General features: G+C 40.1%; 1 protein-coding gene across 10 annotated transcripts in view; it reads right to left on the bottom strand.

Moving 5' to 3' along the window:
- PLCE1 (phospholipase C epsilon 1) overlaps positions 1-14,260 on the bottom strand; it is a 319,271-nt gene that overhangs the window by 152,937 nt on the left and 152,074 nt on the right. The gene's annotated exons all lie outside the window — the stretch shown is intronic.

Raw genomic sequence — 14,260 nt, 5'->3', positions numbered from 1 at the left:
CCTGCCATTTCCCATTTATTTTTCTTTTTGCTTTTTGGTCCATATTAAAACTAAAGGCATTTGGTCTTTCTTGGTCTACCAACGAATCTCATATAATCTCTAGCATAATGTGAGGATGTCATGACAGGCAGGCATTATGTGCCTTGCCCAAGAATCCAGTTTGTGAATGGTCAGCCCTGGAACAGGCAAAAGCTGAGTGGGCATCAGAAGATTCTGGCTCCTGGCCCAGTACTCTGCATTACTCCCAGCCAAGCCTGAGTTGCCTTGGGGGCTATCTGTGTCCAAGGGCAGGCCTTAATACATCTGAATGGGTTTAAGAAAGGCTTAAGTAGAAATTTCATTCATTCATTATTCAGTGCCTACTATGTGCAAGATTGTTTCAGGCTACATTGATGTTGGGATTTAGTGAACAAGAAAAGATCTTTGTTTACACACAACACTGTAGGACAGGAGACAGATAAACAATAATATAGTGCTGGTGGGGGAGGAGGGCAATGGTGGGTGGGGTGAAGAAGGTATAGTATTACATAGCATATATTAACTAGAATGTTAGCAATTTTATCAAGTGTTTTCCTTTATTTTAAAGTTTATTTATTTATTTTGCGACAGAGAGAGGGAGAGAACTCAAGCAGGGGAGGGGCAGAGAGAGAGAGAGAGAGAGAGAGAGAGAGAGAATCCCAAGCAGGCTCCACACTGAGGGGCTCAAACTCACCAAGGATGAGATCAAGAGTTGGACGCCTGACTGAACCCCCTAGGCACCCCTAATCAAGGATTTTTGCAAAAGTTTTTAAAACTTTATCATCTAGGATGCCCTTTTCTTAGCAATACCTATTACCTACCTCTTCCTCTCTACCATTTATTAGCCCTTTGCATCAAGAAACTCATTTAATTCTTACAAAGAAGGTTGTAAGACAAGTGTGATTATCCCTATTCTATAGGTGACAAAACAAAAGTCAGAGATGTCAAGCAATTTATCTGAAGACACTCTGCAACTGATATGGAGATGGAACTAAAATTCAGCTCTGACTTCAAAGGTCAGCCCTCTGTTACCCTCAGCATTCTGAGGGATCTTTTCAGGGAAGATGGAGTCCCCTGATTTCCTGCTGGGTCTGTTAAAAAAAAAAAAAAAAGCCATAGGCCCAAGGTGGAGTCACTTGCCCCCAGGAGAGCAAACCAAGATTTAATTGCACTTTCAACCTCTCTAGGAATGGAATTTTAAACCAATCAATCTGGAATTTTCTGGTCATCACCCCCCCCCACCTTGAAGTAATCGGTCATGTGGGCCCTCTCTATCACCCCCCCCCCCCACCACCAAAACATGAAGTAATCCACCTAATAAGACCCCCGCCCTTTCCCCCAAGGGAAGGTGACCTTGCCTGAAACAATCCTTTTCTTTTACTAATAACCCCCATGCCTCACCCAGCTTCCTATAAAAGCATTGGGTTTTGTACAACTCCTCCCAGGGGTTCTGCTGTACTTGCTAGGTGGGATGCTGTCCACTCACAAACCAGTAGCTTAATAAAGCCACTGAGATCTTCAAATTTACTCAGTTGAATTTTTATTGTTTAATAGCAGGATTATGCCTTACAGGAATGTGACTTCAACGGAAAATAGAGCATAGAACTTGTGTTAGACTTTGATGGTCACTTAGCATTTGTTTGTTTTTGAACCAAGGTAAACCTTCCAGAGTAGCTGCCAACAGCTCTGCTTCTGGAACTCACCTTTCCTTCTCGCTCTCTGAGTGTTGGTGAAGCGGGCACAGCTTTCTGGGAAGGCAAACCAAAACTTAAACAGCACATCCTTTGTCCTAACAATACCACTTCCAGGATTTTACCTGACAGGAATTCTTGCAAAAAAATAGAGTGAGGCAAATTTACACATACCAACATTGAAAATTTTTCACGATAAATTTCGGGGAAAAAATTGCCAAGTTGGGAACAACAAAATATGATCCTATTAGGAGGAAAAATAATTTTACAAATGTAGGCATATGTTTGCGTATCTGTCCAGTATATACCAAACTAGTAAGTGTTTAGAGATTGCACATTTTGTTTTTTTAAAACTATTTTCTACTGTACAAGTAAAGTGTTTTAAAAATATATCAAAATGATAACTGAAAAATTCATCCAGAAAACAAAATCTCAGTCTTCTTACGGACAAAGCTGGTTCAGTATCTGAGCTGTTCAGATTTTTTTCCAATAAATACTAAAATATTGTTTTTGAAAAGTTACTTCAAATTAAAATTAGGGAAGAAAGTAGAAAAAATTTTTATGGTATCTACTTTATCCATTTTTCTTTGATTTGATTAATTTTGTAGACAGTCCCTCTTTTTTTAAGTTAAGCATTTGATTTATCAACTGCACATTTAATGGACTTTGAGTGGTACAATACCAATTATAAAGTAAGACAGCAGAGGAAGGATGTTGATTTCTTTTTGCAAAAGATTTAGAGTTGGCTTAAAGACACTAATCTCAGGCAGAGTTGAAAATTGCTTTTCAACAGGGAAGTAATGGGTTTACAGAAAGGTTAGGTAATTGGTGATTCTTTCTCATTATCTGTTATTGGTTTTCAGAGTAAGAAATCAATCTTGCAACAAATGTGTCTGGCCTGTCCTCAATACTACAATGAAAAAGATGAGTTCACAAAATCAATGAAGCATGTTATTTCTAAGTCAGTACTTAAAAAAAAAAAGATAAAACCATAAGCCTCAATTGTTATTTAAACCATATTCAGATAAAACAGTTTACTGGACTGAAAAGCTTCATAGCAGAAAAAAAAAAACCTCACAATTCTTATTAATAAAAATAACTTCTGTACTTGGATTTTCAAAGAAATATGAGCTCACTGTGAAAGCACTGAAAATTTAGAGAAGCATAAAGAGGAAAATTAAAATAATCAATAATCCCATACCCAGAGACAATCTCTCCTAATAGTTTTGTTGCAGCATTTGATTTTTTTTTTCTATAAATACACACAGTATTTACCAAGTTAGGGCACATACTTTTTTCTCTCTTTTTCTTTTTCTAATACAATTTATTGTCAGATTGGTTTCCATACAACACCCAGTGCTCATCCCAACAAGTGCCCTCCTCAGTGCCCATCACCTACTTTCCCCTCTCCCCCACCCCCATCAACCCTCAGTTTGTTCTCAGTATTTAAGAGTCTCTTACAGTTTGCCTCCCTCCCTCTCTGTAACTTTTTTTCCCCTTCCCCTCCCCCATGGTCTTCTGTTAAGTGTCTCAAGATCTACATATAAGTGAAAACATATGGTATGTGTCTTTCTCTGACTGACTTATTTCACTTAGCATAAGTTCCATCCACATTGCTGCACATGGCCAGATTTCATTTTTCCTCATTGTCAAGTAGTATTCCATTGTATATATAAATCACGTCTTTATCCATTCGTCAGTTGATGGACATTTAGGCTCTTTCTGTAATTTGGCTATTGTTGAAAGCACCGCTGTAAACATCGGGGTACATGTGCCCCTATGCATCAGCACTCCTGTATCCCCTGGGTAAATTCCTAGCAGGGCCACATACTTTTTTCTAACCTTTTAAAAAAACTTACTCTCCAGTGCACATTTCCCCAGCTCTAAAACTAGCTTTCTAATATTTGATTTTAATGGCTCTCTAGTAGTTAATGTTGTGTTTATAATTTTTTACCACCATAAATAATACCATGATAAAGAGTATTATAAATACATCATCTGTGCTTATAGTATTATCTAGTAACACTGAAAGACAGAAGAATTTCCCACCCATGTTAGGAAACTACCAGGCAGCAGAAGTTTCTTTTCTTTTTACAGCACATTAACTAACTGTTTTATCAGTATCTCTCATTGACTGCCTATCTATTCCTGACTACTTTGGGTAAACAAAATTAATTCAGCCAAAATTCATATGGCAAGCTGTGATAATGTGTTGTGCTATTAGAGGAAAATGGCATTAGTGACTCAAAGGTAATAGGGAAGTCTGGAGTGTTAGTGACAATCTAATGCTCTTTCACCCAGCAGCACATTCCTGAGGGATGGTTGACCCAATAGATGTGGATAGTTCTAGAACTGAGCCCATGTAGGCCACCTAAATTCCAGAGTCTGGCTTGGCTGGGCTACTTAAACACACACTAATTACCCTTAAGGATTCAGTGTCTCTATATTATAATTATAACCATCAATGGTAATAATCATAAATCCATAATTATTAAATAATATGTAATAATGACTACTATGTTATTAGTAATAGATAATAACTAGTACTTACTATGTACTCATACCTACAGAAATCTTACTCAGTCCTCACAACCACTCTGTGCAGATGGCATAGCACTCTATGCTATTATTACCCCCATTTTAGCAGACAGGGACAGAGATTAAGGAACTTGCTCAACATCACACTGAGATTAGTGATGGAACCAGTGCCATATCAGACTGTCACCAAAGACCAGGCTCCCCAAGTCACCGTCCATACTGACTCGAAGGTTTTTGTTCCTTAGTGTCTCTGTTACAACTGCATCTGACGTTTTCTTAGTGTTAGTAAACCAAGCTGGACTCAGACCAAATGCTCAAGTTAGAAGGAACTACAGGGATCCTTGGGATAAATTTCCTACACTTTACAAATCGGGAAACTATGCCTCTCTGAGGTCAAGCTTCTTGCCCAAGATCACACGGTTGATTAGGGTAAAGCCAGACTAGAATCAGGTCCTGGACTCCCCAGCTCACAGTGTTCCCTCTCCAACACTACTGCCTCCCCTACTTGGTGTGGCTGGAATCCCAGATGCTGTAAACCTTGGGGGGAATCTTCCCTGGAGGAAGCCAAGGGCATAGTCCAGTGGTTATGAGTGAGGTCTTAGGATCACACAGGTGTGAGGTTGCAGCCCAGGTCTGGCACTGACTTGCTGTATGACCTTGGGTAAATGCTCAACAACCATGTCAGTGATGATGGGGAAATTAAAATGAGAAAATGCAAGTAAGAGGTTTAATATTCAGCTTTTAGTAGTCATTTTTATCATCATCATTGATTCATCACTTGAAAGAGGAAGAAGGAACTCTGGGGCCTCTCATCTTAGAAGCCAGAGGAAAAGACTTAGTCATGTATCAAATCATTTCAGACTATGGAAACTTTTGCTTTGTTTTTATAACCTGAAATCTGTAACCTCTGGTGTGATGCCTACTATAATAAATTTTTTTTTTAAGATCCCTAATGATACCTCATTTGTTCATATGAAAAGAAACATTCTGTAACATCTTGCCATACATTATACTAACAGATTACCCAATTAAAAGCACCTCTCCCTGCTCCCTGTGCCCCAAACTAAAACCCCTGCTGTTCCTAACTCTATAGCTCTTCCCTCTGCAAAGAGAACATTCAAATCCTTTCTTGCCTGGCATTATCAGCAAACCCCATCAAGATGTCAGAGCAGTGTCAGAGTTAAATCCTTCCATACCAAAATATTGCTGAGCTATTTATGTCCCTTCTTTTAAGTTAAGATAAAATTCACATACTATAAAATTCATTTTTGAAAGTGTACAATTCAGTGAGGTTTTTTTTTTGTATATTCACAGAGTTGTACAACTGTCACCCTAGTCAATTTTTAAAAAATTTTTAAAATATTTATTCACTTTTTGAGAGAGAGAGAGAGAGAGAGAGAGACAGAGCATGAGTTGAGGAGGGGTAGAGAGAGGGAGACACAGAATCCGAAGCAGGCTCCAGGCTCTGAGCTGTCAGCACAGAGCCCAATGCGTCACCCTAGTCAATTTTCAAACATTTTTATCACCCCTATACACACATGAGCAAACATTTCCCATGGGCCCCTCCTCACATCATCCCAACAGCCACTATTCTACATTCTGTCTCTATGAATTTGCCTACTTTGCATGTTTCATGTAACTGAATTATATAATATGTGGCCTTTTCTGTCTGGGTTCTCCCACTTATAATGTTTTCCAGGTTCATCACTATATATTTTTTAAGTTATTTATTTATTTAGAGAGAGAGAGAAGGAGAGAGAGAACACAGGCAAGCGTGAATGGGGGAGGGACAGAGAAAGAGAAACCCAAACAGGCTCTGTACCATCAGCATAGAATCTGATGCGGGGCTTGAACTCATTGACTGTGAGATCATGACCTGAGTCGAAGTCAGACGCTTAACCGACTGAGCCACCCGGCCACCCCGAGAACTTCATTCCTTTTTATGGCTGAATAATATTCCATTTTATGTATATATCAAATTTTGTTTATTCATTTGTTGATGGACATTTGGGTTGTTTCCATTTTTTGGCTATCATGAATAATGCTATTATGAACATATGTGCAAAAACTTTTATGGGAATATTTTTTCATTTCTCTTGGGTAAATACCTAGGACTGGGATTGCTAGATCATATGGTAACTTTATGTTTAGCATTTTTTTGAAGAGTGCCCAAATTGTTTTCTATACTGGCTGCACCAATTTACATTCCCATCATTAGTGTAGAGGGCTCCAATTTCTCTACCTCCAGGTGAACATTTTTCTTTTTTTTAAATTTATAGCCATCCTAGTGGCTTTGAAGTGGTTATCTTATGGTTCTGATTTGCATTTCCCTAATGACTAATGATGTTGAGAATCTTTTCATGTGCTTATTTTCTTTGGAGATAAACCTATTCAAGTCCTTTCCCCATTTTTGAACTGGACTGTTTGTCTTTTTGTAGTTGAGTTTTATATATATTCTGGATATTAATTTCTTATATATGTACTTTGCAAATATTTAGCCCATTCTGTGGATTGCCTTTCTACTCCACTGAAAAGCTTTTAATTTTGATGAAGTCCCATTTACCTATTTTTTCTTTTGTTGCCTGTGCTTTTGAGGTCATATCCAAGAAATCATTGCCACGGGGTGCCTGAGTGGCTCAGTTGGTTAAGCATCTGACTTCAGCTTGTGTCATGATCTCACAGTTTGTGGGTTTAAGCCCTGTGTCAGGCTCTGTGCTGACAGCTCAGAGACTAGAGCCTGCTTCAGATTCCGTGTTTCCCTCTCTCTCTGCCCTTCCCCTGCTTGTGCTTTGTCTCTCTCTCTGTTTCTCTCTCTCTTGAAAATAAATAATAAATGTTTTTTAAAAAAAGAAATCATTGCTAAATCCGATGTCATGAAGCTTTCCCCTTGTGTTTCATAGTTTTAAACCTTACATTTAGGTCTTTGGTCTATTTGAGTTAATTTCTGTATATCGTGCAAAGTAAAGGTCCAACTTCATATTTACACATAGATATTCAATTATCTTAGCACTATTTGGTTGTTTCCTAAATGTTTATTTATTTATTTTTGAGAGAGAGAGAGAGAGAGAGAGAATCCCAAATAGTTTCTGCGCTGTCAGCACAGAGCCCAACACTGGGCTCGAACCCATGAACCATGAGATCATGACCTGAGTCAAAATCAAGAGTTGGACACTTAACCAACTGAGCCTCCCAGGCACCCCAGCACTATTTGTTGAAAAGACTGTCCTTTCTCCATTGAATGGTCTTGGCACCCTACTTGATAATAATTTGACCAGATATTCTAAGGTTTACTTCTGGGCTGTATGTTCTATGTCTGCCATTATGACAGTACCACACTGTTTTGATTACTATAATAAGTTTAGAAATCAGAAATGTGAGTCCTTCAACTTTATTCTTTTAAAAACTCATTTTGGCTATTCCAGCTCCCTTGAAAGTCCAAGTGAATGTTAGAATCAGCTTGTTCATTTCTGCAAAAAAGGCAACTGGATTTTTTATAGGGATAACATTGAATTGGTAGATTGTTTGGGGGAGTACTGTGATCTTAACAATATTAACCCTCTAATCTGTGAACATAAGGATGTCTTTCCATTTATTTAGGCCTTATGCAATTTCTTTCAACAATGTTTTGTAATTTTTCGTACACAAGTCTTACAATTATTTTGTTAAATTTATTCTTCAGTATTTTATTTTATTTTATCTTATTTTATTTTATTTCATTATTTTTTAAAGTAGGCTTCACACCCAGCATGGAGCCCAATACAGGGCTTGAACTCACGACCCTGAGATCAAGACCTGAGCTAAGATCAAGAGTCAGATGTTAAACCAACTGAGCCACCCAGGCACACTGTATTTTATGGTTTTTGATACTATTGTAAATGGAATTGTTTTCTTAACTCCGCTTTCCAATTGTTTGTGCCTAGTGCACAGAAATACAGCTGAGTTTATATCCTGCTAACTTGCTGAACTAATATATTAGTTCTTAGTAGTGTTTCAGTGGATTCCTTAGGATTTTCTATATATATAAGGTCATGTTATCTGATAACAGAGAGAGTCTAACTGCTTCCTTTCCAATCTGGATGCCTTTTATTTCTGTTCCTTGCCTAACGGCCCTGGCGAAAATCTCCAATACAATGTTGAATAGAAGTGGTGAGAATAGATATGATTGTCTGGTTCCCGATTTTAGGTGGAAAGCTTTCAGGTTTCTACCACTATGCATCATGTTAACTGTGGGTTTTTCACAGATGCACTTTGTCAGGTTGGGGATGTTCTCTTCTACTCCTATTTTGTTAGGTGTTTTTTCATAAGAGGGGATCAGATTTTGTCAAATGTTTTTCTGCATCTATTGAGATGATCATGTGGTTGTTATCCATTATGCTATTAATATGCTGTATTACTTCGATTGTTTTTCATACCTTTTACCTGTACATTTGGTTTTATATTAATATGTTACATGGCTTAAGTACAGTCTGAGAAGAGCATTGTACAAGACCAACATCTATTTATTGTCTATCTGCAATTCTATCCCTAAATTGGACCTGTACATTGGACAAGAACAGATGGCAAACTGGGACGTGACTGTAACCATGACTTCAAATCACAAACACTCTGATATTTTTAAAAATTATGTTTGTTTCAAGGAAATATATATTTTTAAAATTCATGTTGAGCATGCACTCTGTATTATTGTTTGTTATTATAATCACGGTTTCAACCCCTGACGATATGAGTATCAATTAAAATAGCTCTATGACTTAAAAGAAAACTGGTGCATGTTATTTCTAATTTAGTACATATTATTGCAGAAATGACCTGGACTGGACTTTTGGGTAGGTCAAAGTCACTTAATAAGAAAAACACATATGGACCTGGAAATTTCTTTTCCCATAAAAGGCAATAAAATGTTACTGATAGTATTACTAATTAACATTTTATTTAATTATCTCCTTTAGCCCTATCAGCAACTCTGTGGCCTATGTACGATTAGTATTCCATTTTACAGCCGAGGAAACTCAGAGAGGCTAAGTTACATGCCTAATTATTCACAGGTAATATGTAGCGAGGCCAGGATTATGGCTCAGACCCATTTGACTCCCCAATCTCTTTACCATTTTTTATACTTTGGGTACCTGAGGTTAATTTGTGCACATACTCAAACTATCTATTTCTCCTTTTCAACTGAAATGGGAGCCAAACCTGAAAGGTCATAGGGTTCACAATGTCTGTCTTGCTTGTTGACCAAGTACTACTTCAAATCAAGTACTCATTAAGTACTTACTATGGGAATTCAATCTAGTTGTGGATGAGGCTGTACAGGAACTGTTTCGTATTTAATGATGCCAGTCAATGGCTTTTTGACTATGTTTGATGATGTAAGTAGAAGTAGTTACTGACAAAAATCAAACCCACCATTATAGGGAAAAAATAGCTTTGCCACAGTAGCTAACAACAGACTGGAGGACATAATGACTTGATACATTATAACCAACAGAGAGATGTTATGTAGAGTGAGCTTGGTAATCCACAAGTCTAAGCCCACCACCATGGACCTTCTTGAGTCCCGGCTCAAGGCACGACACTATATCTTAGTTTCCTCTTAACTCTCCAGTTATGCCAGTGGTTTCTGTACTCCCTTGCAGCCCCTCAACCTGAACTGTCCATGTCTCAGTTCTCTGTTTGTCTTTCTCTCTCTCCTCCAGAAAGGCTCATCTCAAGCTGTCACCATCATAGCTAAGCAGGTGACTTGCAAATATAGAATTCCAGTTCTGACCTCTCCCTCAGATCTAATGCTGATGCTTTTGGAGGCATCTACTTCAACATCCCAGCATCTCAAAGTCAAGATATCAAACTGGATATAACTTTTCACTTTCTTTTTGTGGTACCACTTTCATCTCCCCAGCTCCAAACTCTTGGAGGCAGCTGTTATGCTTCAATGTCCTGGGCAGAGTTCAAATCCATTCCTCCACCAGTTGTCCCAAGATTTGGTCCCTTCCTTCCCATTTTCATTGCTTTCTCTCAACTACCACCTGTGTGGATGTCTGCAACAGCCCTGATTGTCCTCAGCTGGGAGAGACCAAGAAGAATCCTTATAAAACCCTTCTTAGGCCAACATCTCAAGGGTTAGAAAGGCCATTTGGCCAAATGGTCCATGATGGCAGTGGGAGGTAGGAGAAAGGTGGAAACCAGCCCAATAAAATGTGTAAAGAAAACACACAGGTTTATACATGTCCTGGAGAAATACCACACTTCCTTCCTAAGGTCAGTTCCTTTCTGATTTGGTATAAAACAGTCACAGGAACTGGAAGAACAGGTGTCGGCCTCTCTCCTGTGAGCCTGAACGGCACAGACAAAGGAGGTCTGGTGCCTACCACTGGACACAGACAGTTCAGGCTGACAGCATCAGGTATCTGTGACTTGCTACTGGACTACTGCTGGCTCTCACTGTACAAACCAGGCCTGCACACCCAAGGGGCTTGGGGACCTTCACTCATGTGCCTCCTACCAGACGCATGGGGTAAGGAGCAGGTGGAGGAGGAGCACTGGGCTTCAGATGCAAAATGGGAAAGTGCTCAGGTGCCAGGTCTCTGAAGTGGGATGGAACCAAGTTCAAATTCCTGCGCCCCACTCTCTAGTTGCTTAACCCTGTAATCAATCTTTCAGAGCAAACCAGGCTATCTGCTCAGCTTCCTGTGAACTCCTAGCTAAGAAAGGGTGTAAACATCATCAAAGATATGAGAACTTGAGGAAAACCAATTTTCCTAAACTCTTCACAAGTAAAATATCACACATGGAATGAACATTTTGGCAAAACTCTGAGGTTGGAAGTGCGTGGGATCACAAGGAGGTCCCCTAAATGTCTTCTAAAACAGGGGCACCCACTTAGCCTAACCACAAAGGCTTGGGTTTGTAGAGTGGGGCACACACACTTGGGGACAGAAGGGAATGGCTCAGAACAACAGAGAGTAAAGCCACCCCCTCTCTTCCCCCTTCTCAATTTCCTAAACAGGTGAAATTTATAGGGGCACCAACTTATAACCACTAAGTCTCAGTTCTTTCCTCTTTGAAACGAAGATCATGATCCTACCTCACTAGGTTGTTTTCAGAATTTCTTAAGATGTACATAAAATACTCAGCATAGTGGCTAGGCTGTTAATGGAAGACCTGCATGTGTCCACCTGGAATCTGAGCAGGTTGTCACATGCACTGGGAGTGTGTTAGTATTTACTTGTTTATAAGCACATGAGAGTTGGCAAAGGGGGAAACAGGTCATAAACATACATAAGACATGTGGCTCCTTCACTCTGTCACAGACCCAATTACTCACTGGTCTGTTCTTTCTTTCAGGGTGACTTCCTTTCTGTCTACAGTTACACATATAAACATAAGTAATACAAAGAGATTACATTCTCTAACAGCTGGTGGATCATATCTAATTACTCTGTAATTTCTTCACCAAAAGGGACCCACTGGCTAGCCTCTGCTGTCTTTGAAGGAATAATCATAAACCAGACCTCCCCTCTGGCCACTCTAAGTGAGTCTTACAGTTGTTGCCCACTAATCCTGAGCGCCAGGGAGAACTCCCAACATCCTTATCAATGGAGAGTATTTGGGGGTCTTTTTAAGTTGACACTGAAACTGAATGAGACCAAGGGACTGAGGATGGAAAGGAGGGGAGAAGTGATTGAGGTTGTGGGATGAGTGGGTGGCATAGCTAGGACCTGAACCCATGTTTTTACCCGAGGATTCTCTTGTTTAAAATAATGCAGACTCTGATTCATGCGGTCTCGGGTGGGCCTAAGACTTCTGCTGGTTCTGGGACCACATTCAGTTGCAAGGGGGTTGGTGTTGGTAAAGCACTTACGACAGTTTATGACATGCAGTTCCTGATTCAATAAATGGTAGTTATCATTATTCCTGTTGTTTGCATTACTTGAATTGGTTGAGCTGCATGTAGCTCTCAGAAATTGGGAAGATGCTTTTGGGGCTCCCAGTTAGTTTTCTGTGAACTTGACTGGTTCAGATCAGTGCCCCAGGGTTCAAAGACTGGTTCAAGTGGAGTGGGTGAACTGACCACTTTGAAGATGTCTTCAGAGCTGAGGAGTAGACATCAAGACAGAGTGGACTGAACATCCAAGTGAACATAAAGCAAACCCTGCCTCCCACATGTGGCAGCAAGCAAAGGGTGCTGCCGGAGAAGGGGGTCTTTGCTCCATGCAGCAGGTAGCTTTCCTGCTCCAGGACCAGCTGTGGACCTGGCAAAGAAGCTCTTGGCCCTCAGAAGGTGAGTAGGCTCTCCTCAGGCAAAGGTGGGAGACACAGAAGCCATGAGACACAGAAGGTCCCCTGAGGAGGCTTGCTTTCACAGATAATGTAGAGTCTTGCTACTCAATATGAGAGCCTTGACTAGCAGCAACTGCATTTTAGGGAGCCTCCTGAACATTCAGAATCTCACCCCACCCAGACCTAGTAAATCCAAATCCTCATTTCAACAGGTTTCCCAGGAGACCCATAAACTCATTACAGTCTAAGAAGCTTGGCTCAGAAGGAGTTTCATTACAAGCAACTGACACAGAGGCATCTGGACATAGCAGAGGATGAGCTCCCTGACTTCACAAATCTCACCAACAGCCACAGTTATCACTCATCATTACAATTATTTTTCTTTTAATTTTTTTTCAATATATGAAATTTATTGTCAAATTGGTTTCCATACAACACCCAGTGCTCATCCCAAAAGGTGCCCTCCTCAAAACCCATCACCCACCCTTCCCTCCCTCCCACCTCCCATCAACCCTCAGTTTGTTCTCAGTTTTTAACAGTCTCTTATGCTTTGGCTCTCTCCCACTCTAACCTCTTTTTCTTTTAATTTTTTTAATGTTTGTTTTTGAGAGAGACAGACAGAGAGACGGAGAGCGAGCGGGGGAGGGGCAGAGAGGGAGACACAGAATCCCAAGTAGGCCCCAGACTCTGAGCTGTCCGCACAGAGCTGGACACAGGGCCCGAACTCACGAACCGTGAGATCATGACCTGAGTTCACCTGGGATGCTGAACCAACTGAGCCACCCAGACACTCCCATTATATTATTAATAACAGTAACAAAGGCAGCTTATATTTGTATAATGGTTTACAGTCAACAAATCAAATGTCTCTGCATTCTTTTGATTTATAAGACAAGCTTATTATTTCCACTGTGGTTACAGAAAACTAAGGCTTGGAGAGACTGAATAATCAGATCTGAGGTCCCCTACAGTGGTGCTTTGAAACTGCACTTCAAAAATCCATTTCCAACAAAGAAGACTAAATCAAAGTTATTTTATTATATATCGGTCACTTCCTAAGTACACGGTTTCTCATTAATTTGTAATGAGTACAGAAAAGATTAATCTTAATCACTATTTTTAAGGCAATGCAGGCTTTTTGGTTTTAGGTTCAAAGTGATAAAGATACAAGAACGACTTTTTTGAAAAACAAAATCACCGAAATTTATATCCAAGTAAACACTAAGCAGTCACCTTTGAATACTATATTTGTGCTACCCAGGTGCCCTGGATAGCCCTGGGTCCTTTCCCAGTGCTGTTTTCAGAGTCCATAGCACTGTTGTTTGGGCCTCTTCCACCTTATGTTGCTGTCTCCAGCAACTGGCAGAACGCCCACAGAGGGGTGTTGGGTAACTATCACTGAATAAACAGATGGAGAGATTGATAAGCACAAAGGAGTGTGACACAGCCCAAGGTCAAAGGGATCCAAGACCTGGGGCCCCCTGTGGAGAGGTCAGAAGGTTCTGGGAGGGAAGTGGCAGCCATGTCTACAGATTCTTCCTCAGACAGCCAGTGTAATCTCTCCAAGTCTAGACATTCAGGGAAGAAGCAAAAGGAAGGGATGGGAAGAAGAACAGGAAGTCCTACAAGTGGAATCTATTGGCAAGGCTGATCTTTGACCCAGTTTTGATAAATGAGGTAGTAAGTCTGTGCTTTGCCCAACACAGCTATTTCAGTACATCTGTATCCCTCCCCTC

Source organism: Acinonyx jubatus, chromosome D2, assembly GCF_027475565.1.
Source record: "Acinonyx jubatus isolate Ajub_Pintada_27869175 chromosome D2, VMU_Ajub_asm_v1.0, whole genome shotgun sequence".
In the NCBI taxonomy this organism is placed as follows: Eukaryota; Metazoa; Chordata; class Mammalia; order Carnivora; family Felidae; genus Acinonyx; species Acinonyx jubatus.
The sequence above is the reverse complement of the archived record's forward strand: the minus strand, read 5'-3'. Positions and strand labels throughout refer to the sequence as shown.